The following is a 21,738-nucleotide window of genomic DNA, read 5'->3' as shown; positions in this document are numbered from 1 at the left end:
GTGGGAGATTACACTTGTTCAAAGAAGCATGGGGTACTGTCACGAGTGACAACTATACTCAACAGCATTAGTGGATATAAAATACAATTCATGTCAGAAAAATCGCCGCCAGTTCAACATTGGCTCCAAAGGGTATTTTCTCCCTCCGTCAAAGAGAAACGTGAGGGACAAGCTGAACTGGTGAGACTTATCACAAAGGGGGTCATCGAAAAGACCAAACATGAACCTTTGGAATTTGTATCGAATATATTCACTAAAACCAAAAAAGATGGTGGATGTCGCATCATGATTGACTTAACATCACTAAATAAGTTTGTTAAGTATATACATTTCAAAATGGAGACATTTGTTACTGCCAAACAATTGATTTCCAAAGGATACTTCATGGCAAGCATTGATCTTAAAGATGCTTACTATCTAGTACCCATACATAAGGATCATCGCAGATACCTAAAAATTTATCTGGATGGGACAGCTATGGCAGTACAAAGCATTGCCCTATGGCCTAACTTCAGCCCCAAGATTATTCACCAAAATATTGAACCCAGCCATGGCAATACTAAGAAAACAAAAACATATTGTCATGGCATATCTGGATGATATTCTGATAGTAGGGAAAACGATGGAATTGGCTGTGGCAGCAGTATCAGCTACAAAACAGCCCCTCGAAACTGGGGTTCGTCCTACATCCAGATAAATCTAAGTTGAAGCCATCCACTATCATGGACTACCTGGGCTTCACAATTAACTCAGTTCATATGACTGTTACCTTGCCAAAGGCAAAAATGGTTGAATTAGCACAATCATGCAACAATTTGATGGTCAACGAGCGACCAACTATTCGACAAGTAGCAAGAGTAATTGGGAAAATGGTAGCAGCATTTCCGGCTACACAATTCGGACCTTTGCACTATCAAAATTTACAGAGAGCAAAGGTACAGGCACTAAAACGACATACAGGTCACTATGATCGTGTCATGAAATTACCCACTGAAGCAATATCAGAGCTACAGTGGTGGGCAGAAAACGTTTGGCATAGTTTCAGCCCTATCTTCATCACTAACCCTACTTTAGTTATTCAAACAGATGCCAGTTCTCAAGGCTGGGGAGCGACTAACTCCATATCCAGCACAGGTGGTAGATGGACTAACCTAGAGTCATCATTACTACTTACACTGGGCATTAACTATCTAGAGATGTTGGGCGCCTTTTATGGTTTAAAAGCATATGTATCTAATATGCAGCACTTGCATGTTCGGTTACAAATTGATAATACTACAGTGGTGGCTTATATTAACCATATGGGTGGCATAAAATCATTATCATGCGACAAATTGGTCAACATGATTTGGCAATGGTGTGTCGAAAGACATATTTGGCTATCAGCTACTTACCTACCAGGTAAGCTAAACACCCATGCCATGAGAAAATTAAACGCCTGGGTTGCAGGTTTGAACAGACCTTACCTGGAACTGGGATTGTCCGAACAAACCATCACCACCATGTCGGCATCCCTTCGAACATCCACCAAGAGGCAGTACTTAACCAGCATCAAAAAATGGGAGAAGTACTGCCAGGAAACAGGGACAACGTACGCAACAGCCACAGCCACCAACGTACTGGAGTTCCTGGCCTATCTACACCACGATGAAGGGATCAGCTACAGTGCCATCAACACAGAGTGCTCTTTCTGCTTATCTCAAACCAGCGCCAGGACAACAGGGGATGGGATCCCATCCACTGGTGGTAAAACTGATGAAAGGCATTTACAATATCAAGCCCTAAACCCAGGTATACCCATATTTGGGATATCAGTGTGGTCCTGACATATCTCAGGGAATGGCCACCAGCCTGATCCCTCGGCCTCGAGCAAGCTACACTAAAGACGCTTATGTTAATGGCACTTGTATCCGCTCAGAGGGTCCAGTCACTGCACAAGTTGAGGCTGGACAACATGGTGACCACCCCAGATCAGATCACATTCATCATACAGGGTCTGGTGAAACAAAGCAGGCCAGGAACAGCTAATCCAGTAGTGGTATTCCGGGCCTACCCACCAGAGCCACGGTTGTGTGTCGTGACCCATCTACAACATTACATAGACACAACCCACAATATCAGAGGGAGTGAAAAAGCCTTATGGGTCAGCCACAAGAAACCTCATGGCCGGGTAACAAGCCAAACCATTTCAAGATGGCTCAAACAGGTACTGAAGGCTGCCGGAATAGATACTAATACATTTAAGTCTCATTCCACTAGGGCAGCATCTACGTCAACGGCCGAGAGAATGGACGTACCGGTTGACCATATTCTGAATACAGCAGGATGGTCGAGGGAAACGACATTCAGAATTTTATAACAAGCCGTTGACAAAACCTGATTTATTTGCAAAGAAAATATTACAAGCTGCAAATATTTAATTTAAGCCCGGGGGAGCAATTTATTTTGTTATTGTTTAAAAAATACCCTTTTGTTTCTCGAAAAAACAGATTCATTGGTTGATTACGATAACACTTCCTCCCTCAAGAACTTCGGCAGTGAGTGAAATAAAACTGTTACACGGTTTGAAATCACAGAGCTTTGAAGTTGTATGGATCAAACTAATAACTGATGTCTCCTTTTCTTTACTATGTTTACTTCAAATAACTGTGTCTATCTGTGATTCCACACCGCTGCTTGGAAGTATGCCGCGCATGCGCGCTGAGCGGGTTCTTCACGTAATCCCTCATCGTAACTCCTCATAAAATACAGATCAAACTTCAAACTGGTAAGTTCTCGTTTAATCTTACTATTATCTTGAGTGATTGGAATTGGAACTGCTTTCTTTTCCTTGATAACAATACTGAAAAATATGAATTCCATAGTTTGTGACATAAATACACATTTTAATGGGATCATTATATACAGATGTAATATTTCCATTTTGAGATCGGGGGGAGGGGTCAAGCCGATAGCCTAATCGTTAAAGAGTTAAAAGATAACCTAATCAATAAAGCGCTGAGAAGAGGAATCAGATCTGCCAAGGAAAGATACTCTGAGAAGTTGAGGAGCAAGTTCTCAGCTAATGATTCTTCTTCAGTTTGGAAGGGCATGCAAGAAATCACCAGCTATAAGAGGAAAGCCCCCCGCTCTTTGGGCAATCGCCAGCTGACGAACAACCTAAATGAGTATTAATGCAGGCTTGAAAATCAGAAACGTAACCCTGAAGCCCCCTCCCCAACAAACACAGCCAGACCTCAGTCTGCAAAGAATGGACCCTGCACCCTCTCCTTCCCATTCACCACTTCACACCTACTTAAGGCAAGACTCCAGTATGAAAAGAGTGGCACCTTTCCCACCCCACCCAACCACTTCACACCCACTCACAGCCTGACCTTAGTCTGCAAAGACTGAGCCCTTCTACACCCACCCCACTCCAATCACCACTCCACTCCAATCACCACTTCACACCCAATGACTGCACCTCCACAGACACCTCTGTCAAGCTTCTCAAGTTTGTGGATGACAAAACCCTGATTGGACTGATCCAGGATGGGGATCTCTGTACTCTTTTCAGTTTGACATCTTTCCTATAACATGGTGCCCAGAACTGAACACAATATTCTAAATGCGGTCTCACCAACGTCTTATACAACTGCAACATGACCTCCCAACTTCTATACTCAATACTCTGACTGATGATGGCCAAAGTGCCAAAATACTTTTTGACCACCTGATATACATGCGACACGACCTTCAAGGAACCATGCAACCATCAACCATTCCTCTGCCCACCTGGTTAATTGATCCAGATCCTGCTGCAATCTTTCACAACCATCTTCACTATCTGCAAAACCACTCACTTCTGTATCATCAGCAAACTTGCTAATCTTGCCCTGTTCTGTGATGTTTCAGAGTGCTGGTGTAACCCAGCGGGTCAGGCTGAGTATAGAAGTTGGGAGGTCATGTTGCAGTTGCATAAGAAGTTGATGAGGCCGCATTCAGAGTATTGTGTTCTGGGCACCATGTTATAGGAAAGATGTCATCAAACTGGAAAGGGTACAGTGAAGATTTATGAGGATGTTGCCAGGACTAGAGGGCCAGAGCTATAGGGAGAAGTTGAGTAGGCTGGGACTCTATTTCATGGAGCACAGGAGGCTGAGGGATGATTTAATAGAAGTGTATAAAATCATGATTTGAATAGATATGGTTGAGTCTTTTGCCCAGAGTAAGTGAATCGAGGCCAGAGGACATAAGTTTAAGGTGAAGGGCAAAAGATTTAATAGGAATCTGAGGGGTATGTTTTTCACACAAAGGGTGTTAGGTGTATGGAACAAGCTGCCAGATGAGGTAGTTGTGGCAGGGACTATCGCAACATTTAAGAAACAGTTAGACAGGTACATGGATAGGACAGGTTCGGAGGGATATGAATCAAACGTGGGCAGGTGGGACTAGTGCAGATGGGACATGCTGGACCGAAGGGCCTGTTTCCACACTGTATCACCCTATGACTATCTTTCCCTCTCAAACCCATTCTCCTGCCTTCTCCTCATTACCTCTGACACCCCTATCAATCAAGAATCTATCAATCTCCTCCTGAAAAATGTCCATTGACTTGACCTCCACCGCTGTCTGTGGCAATGAATTCCACAGTTCACCACCCTCTGACTTAAGAAATTCCTGCTCATCTCCTTCCAATAGGAATGTCTTTTAATTCTGAGGCTGTGGCCACTGGTCCTAGACTCTCCCACTAGTGGAAACATACTCTCCAAATCCACTCCATCCAGGTTTTTACCAGGCTGGGACAGACAGCAACAGCTTCACACCATGTCCCAAAGCTTGTGTCCTGTCCTGCATCACCCAAGGCAGCAGAGATGGTATAGGAGAGGGCAAGCACCATAACAAAGTAGCTCACGATGGTTTGGGTAACATTCAGGAATGACCATGCATGGCACATCATGAATATTACTGAAGAACGGTCTTGACCCGAACTATAATCTATACATTTTCTCCAGAGATGCTGCCTGACCCACTGAGTGACTCCAGCACTCTGTGACATATCACCTATCCATGTTCTCCACAGATGCTGCCTGACTCACTGAGTTACTCCAGCACTCTGTGATATGTCACCTATCCATGTTCTCCACAGATGCTGCCTGACTCGCTGAGCTACTCCAGCATTCTATGAAGCGTCGCCTATTCATATTCTCCGCAGATGCTGCCAGACCCGCTGAGTTACTCCAGCACTTCGTGACTATTTTCCCTTCACCCATCTGCCCAAGCCCACTCTCCCCCCTCCTTTCCTATGTTCCTTTCCACCCAAAAACCTCTCTCTGCCTTTACATTTCACTCCTCTTTCAAATCTGCATCTACTTATCTACATGCATTTTTCTTCTTCACTTTTCTCTTCATAGAATGATGCAGTGTGGAAACAGGCCTTTCAACCCAACTTGCCCACACCGACCGACATGTTCCATCTACACTAGTCCCACTCACACGAGTTTGGCCCATATCCATCTAAATCTGTCCTATCCGTGTACATGTCCAAATGTCTCTTAAACATTAGGATAGTCCCAGTCTTAACTACCTCCTCTGGCAGCTCATTACATACACCCAGCACCCTTTGTGTGAAAAAGCTACCTCAGGTTCCTGTTAATTTCTGAATTTCTGAAATATTGGTCATAAATTTGGTGCAAAAATGCTCCAAAACAAGGCTCAGAATGGATCAGAGAGCATCTAAAACCCCTGAGCTTCCCCGGCATCGAGGGACTTCACGCACTGCAGCGCACACATTATTTCACATTAAGTTTTTTTTGTACTGAGAGCATTCGTAGTCAGGATCAAACCTGGGTATAGACATAGAAATTAGGTGCAGGAGTAGGCCATTCGGCCCTTCAAGCCTGCACCGCCATTCAATATGATCATGGCTGATCATCCAACTCAGTATCCCGTACCTGCCTTCTCTCCATACCCTCTGATCCCCTTAGCCACAAGGGCCACATCTAACTCCCTCTTAAATATAGCCAATGAACTGGCCTCGACTACCCTCTGTGGCAGGGAGTTCCAGAGATTCACTACTCTCTGTGTGAAAAAAGTTCTTCTCATCTCGGTTTTAAAGGATTTCCCCCTTATCCTTAAGCTGTGACCCCTTGTCCTGGACTTCCCCAACATCGGGAGCAATCTTCCTGCATCTAGCCTGTCCAACCCCTTAAGAATTTTGTAAGTTTCTATAAGATCCCCTCTCAATCTCCTAAATTCTAGAGAGTATAAACCAAGTCTATCTGGTGCTGTAAAGGGCCTGTCCCACGAGCATGCGACTGCATGCGGAAAGCGCGACCAAACCGGAAGCGGGGGCCGCGTGGGGGCCACGCGGAGGTCAAGTGATCCCCGTACAGGGCCTGTCCCACCAGCATGCGACTGTATGCGGCGAGCGCGACCAAACCGGAAGCGGGGGCCACGCGGAGGTCGAGTGATCACATACAAGTTGACGTGAAGTTCGAGCGAAGTCCGCGGGAAGTTCGTGCGTGACATACGGCGTCAAGATGCTGCGTACGGCGTCAAGACACTGCGTATGGCGTAGAGGCAGTGCGTACGGCCTCAATGCGACAGCGGGCCGTCAGGCCGTTGCCACGAGGAATTTTTGGACAGCGTCAGTTTTTCGGAGCCCCGCGCAATGTCGGGACCAGCTCCGCACAACTCCATACGGCTCCGGCGATCGAAGTGGGACCGGCCCCGTGAGGCCGTACGGCTCAAGCGACCACGTTAGGTCGCGCTTGCCGCATGCAGTCGCATGCTCGTGGGACAGGCCCTTAAGGCAACAACTCTACCGCTGCGCCACTGTGACACCCTGATTGTGATCAGTCCTGATTTGTATTGTTATCTACCCATTCCAAAATGCATTTTCATTCTTTCCTTGGAAATTTGAATGTTTAACCTGAAAATTCCAACACAAAAATAGAGGAATAAACAATTGCAAAATTGATTATTGTTATGGTGAGAGTGTTTGTGAGAAGGGAAATCATGGCATTGTTTAATTTAAATGAAAAAATAGTTATTAGTTTTATGTATTTTATGTCTGACTATAAGAAAGTTAATTGCTAACTGTAAGCACTTTTATGAAAGTCAGTGGGAACTCGATAAGATCACACCTCGGCTTCAAGAAATAAAGTCCTAGTCTTTCCAACCTTTCTCTACAGCCAAACTCATATATTATGATTCATTTGATTTTGTATATAAAGACAGATGCATCACATCTAAAAACTACGTTCTTAACATAACAAGGGCAACTACTGTATAAAGGAATGAAGGAAGAGTTGGCTTGAGTGGACTGGAAAAATGGTCTAAGGAATAGGTTACTGAATGAGTAATGGCGGATATTTAAACAGACCTCAATGAAAAAGATGGACCGTCAATAGCAAACAGTGGCAGTTAAGGGAAATATTAGAAAAAGCATTAGATCGTGCAAAGTGGCAAAAACACAGGTAAACCAGGAAACTGGGAATTTTTCAGGAATCAGCAGCAGAGAACGAAAAAGCTAAAAATGAAGGAAGAAAATTGATATGAGATTGAACTTGCATGTCATTTTTAGTTTTTTAGTTTAGTTTAGTTTAGTTTAGAGATACAGCGTGGAAAAAGGCCCTTCGGCCCACCAAGTCCGCACTGACCAGCGATCCCCGCAGATTAACACAATCCTACACACATTAGGGACAATTTACACTTATACCAAGCCAATTAGCCTACAAACCTGTACGTCTTTGGAATGTGGGAGGAAACCGAAGATCTCTGCGAATACCCAGGCGGTCATAGTGAGAGCGTACAAACTCCGTACTGACAGCACCCGTAGTCAGGATCGAACTGTTGCTGTAAGGCAACAACTCTACCGCTGCACCACCCTAATATAAAATCAAAAAGCAAGGTTTGTATGATATATGAGAACCTATGGTAAATTTGGAGCCTCTGGAGAATGAGGCAGGGATATTCACAGCAGAAAACAAGGAAATGATACATTACTTAAACCAATACATTGAATCATTCTTCGTGGCAGAGGACCCTGCAGATGTTCCAAGGATAGCATATCTAACAAATTGGATGTTTTTCAAATAGGAGAAAATAGTTTATCACCATTCCTCTTATGAGATACACATATTGGAAAAAGTAGTGTGTCTGAAGGCCTGATGGCCTGAACCTGAACTTATTAAAGAAAATGGTTACAGTTAGTTAAGGCATTGGTTGAAGTATTTCAAAACTCACTGAGTTCCAGGAGGCTATCAGCAGATGGGAAAACCACAAATTTGATACTTTGTTCAAGGAGAAAGGCAGACAGAAAGTGTACAACTATACGTAGGCCAAACAAGGTAACATCTTTTGTTGGGCAGATGCTGGAGACAATAATCAGGGAAGAAATGCTAGTCATTTAGAAAAGATTCCTGCAATCAAGCCAAGTGAATGTGTTTTATAAAATGTTTTCTTATTTAACAAATTTGTTAATATTCTTCAAGGCTAAAATAAGCAAAATAGGGGGGAATCTGTAGACAATCTGAATTTCCAGTGGCATTCAATAAAAAACTGCACAAAAGGTTAGTGCTCAAAATCAAAGCTCACATGGGTGGCACGGTGGCACAGAGGTAGAGTTGTTGCCTCACAGCGCTTGCAGCGCGGGAGACTCTGGTTCGATCCTGACTATGGATGCTGTACGGAGTTTGTACGTTCTCCCTATGACAGCATGGGTTTTCTCCGAGATCTTCGGTTTCCTCCAGCACTCCAAAGACATACAGGTTTGTAGGTAAATTGCCTTGCTATAAGTATAAATTGTCCCTAGTGTGTAGGATAGTGTTAATGTGCGGGAATCGCTGGTTGATGTGGACACGGTGGGCAAAAGGGCCTGTTTCCATATGGTATCTCTAAAAAAAAACTGTATTGATGGAAGTATGTTAACATGGATTAAAGGTTGGTTATCACATAGAAGAGTTGCATTAAATGGGTGAAAAGTATGTATGATAACAAACTTGGGGATCTGGCATTGCTTGCAATTGATCATTTCAATTATTTTTAAAAATGAAGAAAATATCTTTCTATATAATTTTATAAGTAGTCAGTGCTGACAAATTTGATATATATGGAGCCAGCTGTGATTAACATTGTTGAAACTGCAGAATGGCAGATATTGGCATTAAATTAAATATGTTTTCTGTTGACTATGGGAGGACCAATAAGTTGTCTGGTTTTGCACTCAATGACAAAGGAACCATACTCACAAGATACAAAATACAATATTCAAGATACATTTATTTGTCACATGTATCAATTGGTACATTGAAATGTGTGGTCGCCATACAGCCATACGAGTAATAAAGCGCACATAACACAAAGTCTTAACACAAATATCCCCACACAGCAGGATCAAAGTTTCCCACTGTGAGGGAAGGCTCCAAAATTCAGTCAACCTCCTCTGTTGTCTTCCCGTGGTCGGGGGGGCTCCCGAATCCCCAGCTGTCTCCGCAACGGGCCCGCTCGCCGGGGTGATAGAAGTCCGACATCGGGACTGGAGGACATCCTCAGCAGCTTGGACATCCGATTCGGCCACCTCCTACCGGAGTCCGCGGCCCCCGAAGTCCACAGGCCGCGCTGGGCAGAGTTTCAACGCTGGCGGCCCTAGGCAAAGGGCCCCAGGACTCCGCGATGTTGAAGACAGCGCCGGCCGTGCTGGAAACTCTTCCAACCACAGCCCCACGATGTTGGAGCAGCGGCCCAGCACTCCGCAGCTCCAAACGGCGATCCAGGTAGGCATCGCCCACTCCGCGATATTTCCAGCGCTGAGCCGCCGCTGCTGCTGCTCTGGTCCAGTCCCCGGCAGGAAAAGCCACACATATCCAGGTGGTAGGCCGCGAGGAGGGGGGCGAGGACGCGACTCAGAGAATAGTTACGTCCTCGCCAGGAAGTGACTTGGAAACGGTTTCCCCCTTATGCTAACCCCCTCCCCCACATAGAAAAACTAAAGAAACGTCCAACACAAACTTTAAAACTGACTAATTTTTTTTAAAAAACATTGAAAAACAGACAGGCTGTAGGCAGAGGCTGCCTTCAATGCAGCGCCCCTAGTGGCCAAATGCTAAATACTTACCATTCGATATACTGACAGAATGAGATTTTGTGGGAATTTTAATAAGTAATTCACGGTCATTAGACAATCTGTTTCCAACAAGATGCCCTCCAAGGGGGCTCTGCGGAGTCAACAAGCTGAGATTATTGAATTTTAAGAATGACCAAAAAATACTGTGGCTCTTCAAACAGTCAGACTGAATAATCTTAACTGAGCCACAGTCCAAATCTGGATAAATACTTTATATATTTGGTGATATAAATTAATTTAAATCATGTACAGAAAATGAAATGAGCAAAGCAAAGAAAATTAGAATCAGGAAAGGGATAAAAGGGATAGAGAGACAAACAAGAAAAAAAATAGTAATCTTCCAGATGAGTAAGATTCCATTTGTAAAATATATTTGTAGTACCAGAGAAACAAATTAATGGTAATCATGACTATTCACATACTTTAAAATTAATTTATGCATAAGCCATTGTTGGTGGCACAAGATGGGCATGTATACATCTTCACGATTTTACATGGAGTACAATTAAATGTCCATTAGTGTGTTAGCAATGACACTGGTGTCATTCTCAAACCTTGGATGAACTTTGAGATCCGCACTCTCCTGAAGTCCAGACACAGGGCATTCACTTCCAATAATACAGTGGCCTACATGAAGACCAGATACGACCTTGGTAAGGCCATCAAAAAGGCCAAAAGGGACTTCTGCTCCAAACTGGAGGATGAGACAGATGTTCGGCAGCTGTGGTAGGGTCTGAATGCAATCACCTCCTGCAAGGCAAAACCAGGAGGCAGCTCGAATGCCGGTGTAACATCACTCCCTGACGAGCTCAATGCGTTTTACGCACGCTTTGACAGGGAGAATACTGATGTGCCTTCCCGATCCCCCATTCGCTGTGATGGCATTTCAGTCTCAGTCACAGAGGCCGATGTCAGGAAATCCTTCAGAGGGGTGAACCCCCGAAAAGCACCTGGACCTGATGGTATACCCGGCCGTGTTCTAAAAACCTGTGCGGACCAACTGGCGGGAGTTTTTACAGACATTTTCAACCTCTCACTTCTGAGGTCTGAGGTCCCCACCTGCTTTAAAAGGGCATCAATTATACCGGTGCCCAAGAAGAGTAAGGTGACGTGCCTCAATGACTATCGACCAGTAGCACTAACGCCGGTGGTGATGAAGTGCTTTGAGAGGTTGATCATGGAGCAAATCAACTCCTACATCGACAAAAACCTGGACCCACTGCAGTTCGCATACCGCCACAACAGATCAATGGTGGATGCGATCTCGCTGGCCCTCCACTCCGCACTGGACCACTTGGACAACCAAAACTCATATATCAGGCTGTTATTCATTGATTACAGCTCGGCATTTAACACAATCATCCCCTCCAAACTGGTTACCAAACTCGCAGAACTGGGTCTCTGCGCATCCCTCTGCAACTGGATCCTCGACTTCCTCGTCCACAGACCACAGTCTGTTCGTATTGGTGGAAATGTGTCAGCCTCAATAACAATCAGCACGGGAGCACCTCAAGGCTGCGTGCTCAGCCCCTTGCTGTACTCACTCTATACCCATGACTGCGTAGCGAACCACAGTGCGAACTCCATCATCAAGTTCGCTGACGACACCACTATTGTGGGGCGTATCACTGATGGGGATGAGTCAGAGTACAGAAGAGAGATCGAGCAACTGTCCATATGGTGCCAGCGCAATAACCTGGCCCTCAACACCAGCAAAACCAAGGAACTGATTGTGGACTTTGGAAGGAGTAGGAGGGGGACCCACAGCCCCATTTATATCAACGGGTCGATGGTTGAAAGGGTCAAGAACTTCAAATTCCTGGGGGTGCACATCTCTGAAGATCTTTCCTGGTCCGAGAACACTAACGCAATTATCAAAAAAGCTCATCAGCGCCTCTACTTCCTGAGAAGATTACGGAGAGTCGGATTGTCAAGGAAGACTCTCTCTAACTTCTACAGGTGCACAGTCGAGAGCATGCTGACCGGTTGCATCGTTGCTTGGTTCGGAAATTTGAGCGCCCTGGAGAGGAAAAGACTACAAAAAGTAGTAAACACTGCCCAGTCCATCATCGGCTCTGACCTTCCTTCCATCGAGGGGATTTATCGCAGTCGCTGCCTCAAAAAGGCTGGCAGTATCATCAAAGACCCACACCATCCTGGCCACACACTCATCTCCCTGCTACCTTCAGGTAGAATGTTCAAAAGGGAACTGCAGATGCTGGAATATCGAAGGTACACAAAATTGCTGGAGGAACTCAGCGGGTGCAGCAGCATCTATGGAGCGAAGGAAATAGGCGACGTTTCGGGCCGGAACCCTTCTTCAGACTGATGGGGGGTGGGGAAAGAAAGAAGGAAAAGGGGGAAGAGGAGGAGCCCGAGGGCGGGCGGATGGGAGGGTGGGAGGAGACAGCTAGAGGGTGAAGGAAGGGGAGGGGACAGCACAGGCTAGCCAAATTGGGGGAATTCAATGTTGATGCCATAGGGGCGCAAGGACCCCAGACGGAATATGAGGTGCTGTTCCTCCAATTTCCGCTGTTGCTCACTCTGGCAATAGGTGAGACCAAGCGTAGGTTGGGCGACCGTTTCGCCGAACACCTCCGCTCGGTCCGCCTTAACCTACATGACCTCCCGGTGGCTCAGCACTTCAACTCCCCCTCCCATTCCCAATCCGACCTCTCTGTCCTGGGTCTCCTCCATACCTCCGCTACATTGACGACTGCTTTGGTGCCACCTCCTGCACCCACACACAACTGACTGACTTCATCCACTTCACCACCAACTTCCATCCGGCACTCCAATACACCTGGACGATTTCCGACACTTCCCTACCATTCCTTGACCTCACCATCTCCATCGCAGGGGACAGACTCCTGACCGACATACATTATAAACCCACTGACTCACATGGCTATCTGGACTACACGTCTTCCCACCCTGCCCCCTGTAAAGACTCCATCCCTTACTCCCAATTCCTCCGCCTACGCCGCATCTGTTCCCAGGATGAGACATTTCATACCAGGGCATCGGAAATGTCCTCGTTCTTCAGGGAACGGGGATTCCCCTCCGCCACCATAGATGAGGCTCACACCAGGGTCTCATCCATACCCCGCAACACTGCTCTCTCTCCCCATCCCCGCACACGCAACAAGGGCAGAGTCCCTCTGGTCCTCACCTTTCACCCCACCAGCCGTCAAATACAACACATAATCCTCCGCCATTTCCGCCACCTCCAACGTGACCCCACCACTCGCCACATCTTCCCATCTCCCCCCATGTCTGCCTTCCGCAAAGACCGCTCCCTCCGCAACTCCCTCGTCAATTCTTCCCTTCCCTCCCGCACCACCCCCTCCCCGGGCACTTTCCGTTGCAACCGCAAGAAATGCAACACCTGTCCCTTCACCTCCCCCCTCGACTCCATTCAAGGTCCCAAGCAGTCGTTCCAGGTGCGACAAAGGTTCACCTGTATCTCCTCCAACCTCATCTACTGCATCCGCTGCTCTAGATGTCAGCTAATTTACATCGGTGAGACCAAGCGTAGGTTGGGCGACCGTTTCGCCGAACACCTCCGCTCGGTCCGCCTTAACCTACATGACCTCCCGGTGGCTCAGCACTTCAACTCCCCCTCCCATTCCCAATCCGACCTCTCTGTCCTGGGTCTCCTCCATTGCCAGAGTGAGCAACAGCGGAAATTGGAGGAACAGCACCTCATATTCCGTCTGGGGTCCTTGCGCCCCTATGGCATCAACATTGAATTCCCCCAATTTGGCTAGCCTGTGCTGTCCCCTCCCCTTCCTTCACCCTCTAGCTGTCTCCTCCCACCCTCCCATCCGCCCGCCCTCGGGCTCCTCCTCTTCCCCCTTTTCCTTCTTTCTTTCCCCACCCCCCATCAGTCTGAAGAAGGGTTCCGGCCCGAAACGTCGCCTATTTCCTTCGCTCCATAGATGCTGCTGCACCCGCTGAGTTCCTCCAGCAATTTTGTGTACCTTCAGGTAGAAGGTACAGGAGCCTGAAGACTGCAACAACCAGGTTCAGGAATAGCTACTTCCCCTCAGCCATCAGGCTATTAAACCTGGCTCGGACAAAACTCTGATTATTAGCAACCACTTTCTGTTATCTGCACTACCAGTTTATTTATTCATGTGTGTATATATTTATATCACGGTATATGGACACATTTATCTGTTTTGTAGTAAATGCCTACTATTTTCTGTGTGCTTAAGCAAAGCAAGAATTTCATTGTCCTATACAGGGACACATGACAATAAACTCACTTGAACTTGAACTTGAACTGGTGTTACACAGTCCAGAGAGACAAAAAGATCACAAGTTCTGCATATGCACATTCTGGAAGTTGCTGTTTAATTTACACCTTTTTAACAGTAATGAATTTAGCCTCGCCACTATTGTCAATCCAAGCCCATGTAACTATATATTAAATGAAAATTGCCTTATGGACCCTCACAAGATTTACACGGTGCAGATGGCATAAATTTGTGTAGACAGTAGAGAAACGCTCTCCCTGGCAGAACAAGCATCTGTTCCCAGATCAAAAAGCCTTCTTCAACCCACATTTTCCAGTAAAATTGCAATAGTTGAATTACATGTTGATATATAGAACCTCTACAATGCCCAACTCACTCATATTTACAAATACATACCAGGCTACTATTTCTTTTTAATGCATTCTCAAATGTACTTGAGAAGCACCAACCAGTTAAACATTTAAACAACAAAGTAATGGAATGAAGTAGGTAGTCGTTCCTTCCATCTATCATTGCTTCAATTAATGTTAATGAATGATAGCAGCTGAGAATTGCTCATTTCCACTTTATTGCACACTGTATATCTTATACTCTTAAACATGTTCAAACTCAGGACACCTTCAACAAGATTTATTGATTGAAAGCAGAATAATTATCCAATGAACTGCCTAAGAATAAACAAATAGTCAGATGAATCATAGCATTTGATAGACCTGGATCTCTCCAATATTTGACTATAGCTATTGATTTTAAATGATGTAATCATAAATTTCCTCCCATTTTAGGACTTTAATTTTATAATGCATGTCTTGCGGTTAAGCTGAAATGACTTGAAAAGATCAGATAATGACTCATTGCATCTTCACAAGCCCTTGAGCTCATACTATGATCAGTCCCAGGAAGTTTCTTGGGGAATTTTACCAATCATTCCATGCAACTTTGAAATACAATATAGAATATAAAGGGTTGTGATGGATAGGCAACATTCAGCGTGGAGGTCCATGATCAGTGGAGTTCTGCAGGAATCTGTCCTGGGATTGCTGTGGTATGCACACACACACACACACACACATATCTTCCAAAGTGCAACACCTCACACTTGCTCGGATTAAACTCCATCTGCCATTTCTCCTCCCATTTTTGTAGCCAATCTACATCCCGCTGTCTACATTAACAGCCTTCCTCAAGTCTGCAAAATCAATGTCATCTGCAGAACTTACCGACCAATCCATCTATGTCCATGTCCAAGTCTCTCTCTCTCTCTCTCTCACACACACACACACACACACACACACACACACACACACGTATGTGTATTATATATATATATATATATATATGTATATATATATATATATATATATATATATATATATATATGTGTGTGTGTGTGTGTGTGTGTGTGTGTGTGTGTGTGTGTGTGTGTGTGTGTGTGTGTGTGTGTGTGTGTGTGTGTGTGTGTGTGTGTGAGAGAGAGAGAGAGAGAGACTTGGACATGGACATAGATGGATTGGTCGGTAAGTTCTGCAGATGACATTGATTTTGCAGACTTGAGGAAGGCTGTTAATGTAGACAGCGGGATGTAGATTGGCTACAAAAATGGGCGGAGAAATGGCAGATGGAGTTTAATCCGAGCAAGTGTGAGGTGTTGCACTTTGGAAGATCAAATGTTAGGGGGAATTATAAAATTTACTAGACTAAGTGGGACCCGTTGGGTCCCAGCATCACATGGGAGGCCTGGTCCCCCAAAGCAATATGCCACTTCTCCACCAATTCCAATATTGGTGGCCAGTGGGGGGGGGGGGGGGGGGGGGTGGGGTGGGAAGGTGGGGTGGGGGTGGGGGGGGTGGGAAGGTGGGGGGGGGTGGGTGGGGAGGTGGGGGGGGGGATTTCTGGTGTGCTAGTATGGGTGTTGTGCGCTGAAGGGATTGGTTTCCAGAGGGCTAGTATGGACTGTGGGCCAAATGGATTCTTGGGCTGGTGGCTCAGTCACTCATGCCTGCTGTGCTGGCAGCTCACTCACTCACGGCTGGTAGGCTGGCAGTTGACTCATGGCTAGTCCTTGAAATTCCATTTCAAGCAGGGTGCAAGGCCACCAAATTCAAGTGCAGTTTCTTACCACTTCAAGCAGGGTGCAAGGCCACCAAATTCAAGTGCAGATTCATACCATTTCAAGCAGGGTGCATGTCCACTAAAGACAGCGAGTCGTGATCTCTCCCTCCTCCATCAGGCAGAGACTGAGCCACACCCACACTTCTGGGTTTTATAGTCCCTCCCCCCCCCCCTCCCACCAGAAGGGGCATGGCCTTCATGGCGTGATTGACAGGAGAGATAATCTCAACATTTTTTAAACACTAATAACTCTTTTATTTTTCATCAATGGGAAAAATCCTCGGCATCTGATGCGCGGAGGGGGACTCTGAGTAAGATGGCCTAAAATCACAGCTATATGTGGTTGCATTTTGTCAAAAATCAATATAAAGCGCAAACAGGAATTGGTCAAGATTAGAGTTTTAATTATATAGAAGGCAAAGCAACTTTAATTAGGCAAGGCAACTTTAATTAGGCAAGGCAACTTTAATTAGGCAAGGCAACTTTAATTAAGCAAGGCAACTTTAATTAGGTAAGGCAACTTTAATGAGGCAAGGCAACTTTAATTAGGCAAGGCAACTTTAATTAAGCAAGGCAACTTTAATTAGGCAAGGCAACTTTAATTAGACACGGCAACTTTAATTAGGCAAGGCAACTTTAATTAGGCAAGGCAACTTTAATTAGGCAAGGCAACTTTAATTAGGCAAAACAGCTTTAGCATTTCCAAACCAACGGCAACACAGCTTTAGCATTTCCAAACCAAAGGCAACACAGCTTTAGCATTCCCAAACCAAAGGCAACACAGTTTTAGCATTTCCAAACCAAAGGCAACACAGCTTTAGCATTTCCAAACCAAAGGCAACACAGCTTTAGCATTTCCAAACCAAAGGCAACACAGCTTTAGCATTTCAAAACTATATTTTCAAACCACATTAAGAGCACTGACAGGTCAGTAAAATCACTCACAGTTTAGTGGACATGTGATTAGTGTTATTCGCAGCTCAGACTGAGAGACATGACCCTCTCACTTCCCCATCTTGCAGAGACTGACCGAGGCACTCAACACTTCCGGGTTTTATAGTCCCTCCGGAAGGGGCGTGGCCTTCAGTAGAGAGAATCTCAACATTTTTTAAACACTAATAACTCTTTCATCGATGGGAAAAATCCTCTTGCCTGCGCAGCGACAGGGGACTCTGAATAAGATGGCCAAAAATCACAGCCGTAAGTGGCAGCGTTTTTTCTAAAATCAATATACAACAGGAAGTGGTCAGGGAGACCAGCTAAAATCAATATACAACATCCAAGGTGGCAGGGAGACCAGGTAGAAGTATATAAATTATGAAAGACATAGGTAGGGTAGACAGCCAATGTAATTTACCTAAGATGGAAATATCAAATACTAGAGGGCATAGCTTGACAATAGACAATAGGCATTAGATAATAGGTGCAGGAGTAGGCCATTCGGCCCTTCGGCCCTTCGAGCCAGCACCACCATTCACTATGGTCATGGCTGATCATCCACAATCAGTACCCCATTCCTGCCTTCACCCCATATCCCTTGACTCCGCTAACTTTAGGAGCTCTATCTAACCCTCTCTTGAAAGCATCCAGAGAATTGGTCTCCACTGCCTTCTGAGGCAGAGAATTCCACAGATTCACAACTCTCTGGGTGAAAAAGTTTTTCCTCATCTACGTTCTAAATGGCCTACCCCTTATTCTTAAACTGTAGCCCCTGGTTCTGGACTCCCCCAACATCGAGAACATGTTTCCTGCCTCTAGCGTGTCCAATCCATTAATAATCCTATATGTTTCAATAAGACTTCCTCTCATCCTTCTAAATTCCAGTGCATATAAGCCCAGTCGTTCCATTCTTTCAACATATGACAGTCCCGCCATCCAGTAAATTAACCTCGTGAACCTAAGCTGCACTCCCTCAATAGCAAGAATGTCCCTCAAATTTGGAGACCAAAACTGCACACAATAGTGCAAGTGTGGTCTCACTAGGGCCCTGTACAACTGTAGAAGAACCTCTTTGCTCCTATAAGGTGAGAGAGACAAATTGAAAGGAAATGTGCGGGTGGTGAGTACCTGGAATGCACTGCCATGGAAGGTGATTGAAGCAAATATGTTAGTTGCATTTAAAAGGCTTATGGATAGACACATGGCTATGCAAGGAACGGAGGCCCATGGAGTACGTGCAGGTAAAAAAGTGATGGTCTTGGCATTATGTTCGGCACAGACGTCGTGGGCCAAAGGGTCTTATCTTGTGCTATATTGTTCTATGTTTTATGAACACTGAAGTTAAAATGTATATGTTAGATTGTTGTGACACAATTTGAAGATGCATAAGTAATTGAAGAGGAAATTCAAGCCATTATCTATTAACTATTAAAACTCTGATCTTGTATGTGGGTGTGTGTGTGTGTGTGTGTGTGTGTGTGTGTGTGTGTGTGTGTGTGTGTGTGTGTGTGTGTGTGTGTGTGTGTGTGTGTGTGTGTGTATAATCACATCTTCTCGAAAAAATGACGTGCTAACGATGATTTTTTAATATATTCCGGTACAGTTTTATCCCATGCAGTCCGAAATCACCGTATTTGAAATATTTGTGATTTATTTCTCAAGTTATTAATGAAAATGTTCACAAATCCGATAAAACTTTGAAATAAATACGCCTGCTTTTCATTGATGACATTACAATGGATCTGCGTGCCTGTGTCTTGTCCCTCTCTTCCCCCTCCTCTATCTCCCCATCCTCTCTCTCCCCCCGCCTCTCTCTCCCTCGGCCTCTCTCTTCCTCCCCTGGCCTCCCTCTTCCTCCCCCCTCTCCACCCCCCCTCTCCCCCCCCTCTCTCCCCCCCCCTCTTCCTCCTCTCCCCCTCTAACTACCTCCTTCCCCCACCCCGCTCTTTCTCCCCCTCCTTCCCCCTCCCCGCTCCCCCTCTCCCCCCTCCCCCTCTACCGCTCTCCCCCTCCCCTGCCTCCACCGTCTCGCCCTCACACCCTCCCCCCTCTCCCCCAATCCCTCCTCTCCCCCTCTCCCCCACTTCCCCTTCTACCCCCCTTACTCCTCCCTCTCTCTCTCGCACCTCTCCATCCACCCACCCTCCCTCTCTCTCTGTCTCTGCCCCCCTCTTTCTGTCTCTGCTCCTGCCCCTGCCCCCTCTCTCTCTGCCCTCTCTTTCCCCTCTCTCTCTACACCCCCCCCCCCCGTCCCTCTCTAGACGTGCATGCAACTTGGGGGTTATGTGTCAGTGGATAGGGTGGGGATGGGGTAAAAGGAGCCAATGAATAATATTAATATAATATCAAGGTGGGTGGTTAATGTATGCGGGGTGGTTAGTGTGTGTGTGTGTATGTGGGTATGGTTAGTGTGTGCGTGAAGCTGCAGGCCGCCCCCCCCTCCGCAACCCCTAATGGGTCCCACTTGGTCTGGTAAATTATATAACTCTGTTTACCAATTAACTATGTGACAACAATTTATGTTTGTATAGGTCTATTGCATAGATACATTTATCATTTTATTATGCAAAATTATATTTATATCTCCCTTAAAGATTTACCATCTGCCAAATGTAATTGCCTGGGATTCAAGAAAGAAACATGATTTACAAATATTATGCTTCATTTCTGAGGCTGAATTATGTCCATTATCTGGGTATTGTGGTTGCCAAATGACATCTTGTCTGAAATTCATTCATGGTGGGAATCACCATAATTGTCATGTGGGTACAATGTTAACCCCTGTGAGGCTAGTACCCAGGAATGACGTGACACCAATCAGAACATAATGCTGATTTGAAGGCAGTGTTTGTGACTGGAGCTCAATATTCCTGCTAATGCTATATGCTGACTCACAGGACTAAACAGATATGCTTTTGTGCAGAGCAGACCACCCTCCTGACATCGCCACAGCCAGCATTGATTACACAGCTCGTCATCTACATGCAAACAATTTGTGCTTGACTGTTTTTGAAGTTGCTAAAGTCTAAAGGACAGATGTGCCAGCAACTGAAAGCATGTATTCCACTTCAAGGTGTGAGGGATAAGATGATTAAACCACCATCATTGCGAGGGGCCGAGTGATTGAAGTCACCGACCTTGTGATGGGCCGAGAAGTTGGAATCACCAACCTTGTGATTCGAACAAACAGTCAGACCTTCAGAGCTGTTGATAACATTGTAGAATAACAAGATGAGGTAAGGAATGTAGCTGACAACACAGAAGCTATTCTTTAGGTCAAAGGCAATTAAGTAGGTTAGGCCAACAGATACTGCGCATGCTTAATAAGTTAAATGAATATTAACTTTACGCCCCTCATGACAAAGAACCTAATTTAAATGTACATGCGATGTATGATGTGGGAGGAGAGGGAATGATTGATGATGCACGGAGGGGAGGGTTGGAAGATTGTGAACCTCGGTACCCTGATTGGAAGGGGTCAGAAGGGGAGGCGTCCGATCAATAATGACTGTATACTGAATTGTATAAAAATAGACGTTTTTCCTTAGCTCGGGGTGTCTCAACTTGGAGAGGCACCCGATTCTGCAGACTCGCAAATAAAGCATTTCTTGTTTCCACGATTTAGTCTCTGAGTAGTGATTGTGAGCACAAACAATATATCTCACAAGTTGGGGGCTCGTCCGGGATCGCCACTCCGGCCGCTTGACGGAGGCACGAAAGGAAGGGAAGGTGCACCCTGCTGATTTCAGCAGTCTCTGATCTCCTTGCTTGCCGTCAGCGGTTTGAGCGAGTGATATTCGGACAAGAGACTCTGGAAACAAGAGGGAATCCGGTGAAAGGGATCAATCAATCGAGCAATTCCTGTGCACAGGACTCGGGTAAGAATATTGACTATTAAGTATTACTCGGGCGATTGGGTTCTGTTGGACGGGAAAAGGTCTGACAGGGATGGGTAACCGGAACGGGCAAAGTAAGGGCCCGGGGAAAAAGGCTCAAACTGGTGAAGAGCCGCACATTCCGCCTGATAGTCCATTGGGGCGGATGTTGCACGGATGGGGTGAGTGGGGGGTGAGGTGTGCATCTGGCTTATTGAGACATCCGAAGAGTTGTCGGATTGAGAAATAAGTGGCGTTGGAACCCAACCCAAAGAACCCCCGTGGTCAGGGCATCTGCTCCTCCCGTGAGGGGGGGCGAGAACCAGGGACCCCAAACTTTCAAAGAAGAGAAAGAGGAAGGGGTGAATGGAGGGACCAAGGTTGGGGTCCCCCGGGAAATAAAGAACAAGGATCAGGGGGATGGCGCACCGGGCCATCCCGG

Source organism: Amblyraja radiata, chromosome 11, assembly GCF_010909765.2.
Source record: "Amblyraja radiata isolate CabotCenter1 chromosome 11, sAmbRad1.1.pri, whole genome shotgun sequence".
NCBI classification, from domain to species: domain Eukaryota; kingdom Metazoa; phylum Chordata; class Chondrichthyes; order Rajiformes; family Rajidae; genus Amblyraja; species Amblyraja radiata.
This window is presented reverse-complemented; position numbering follows the sequence as displayed.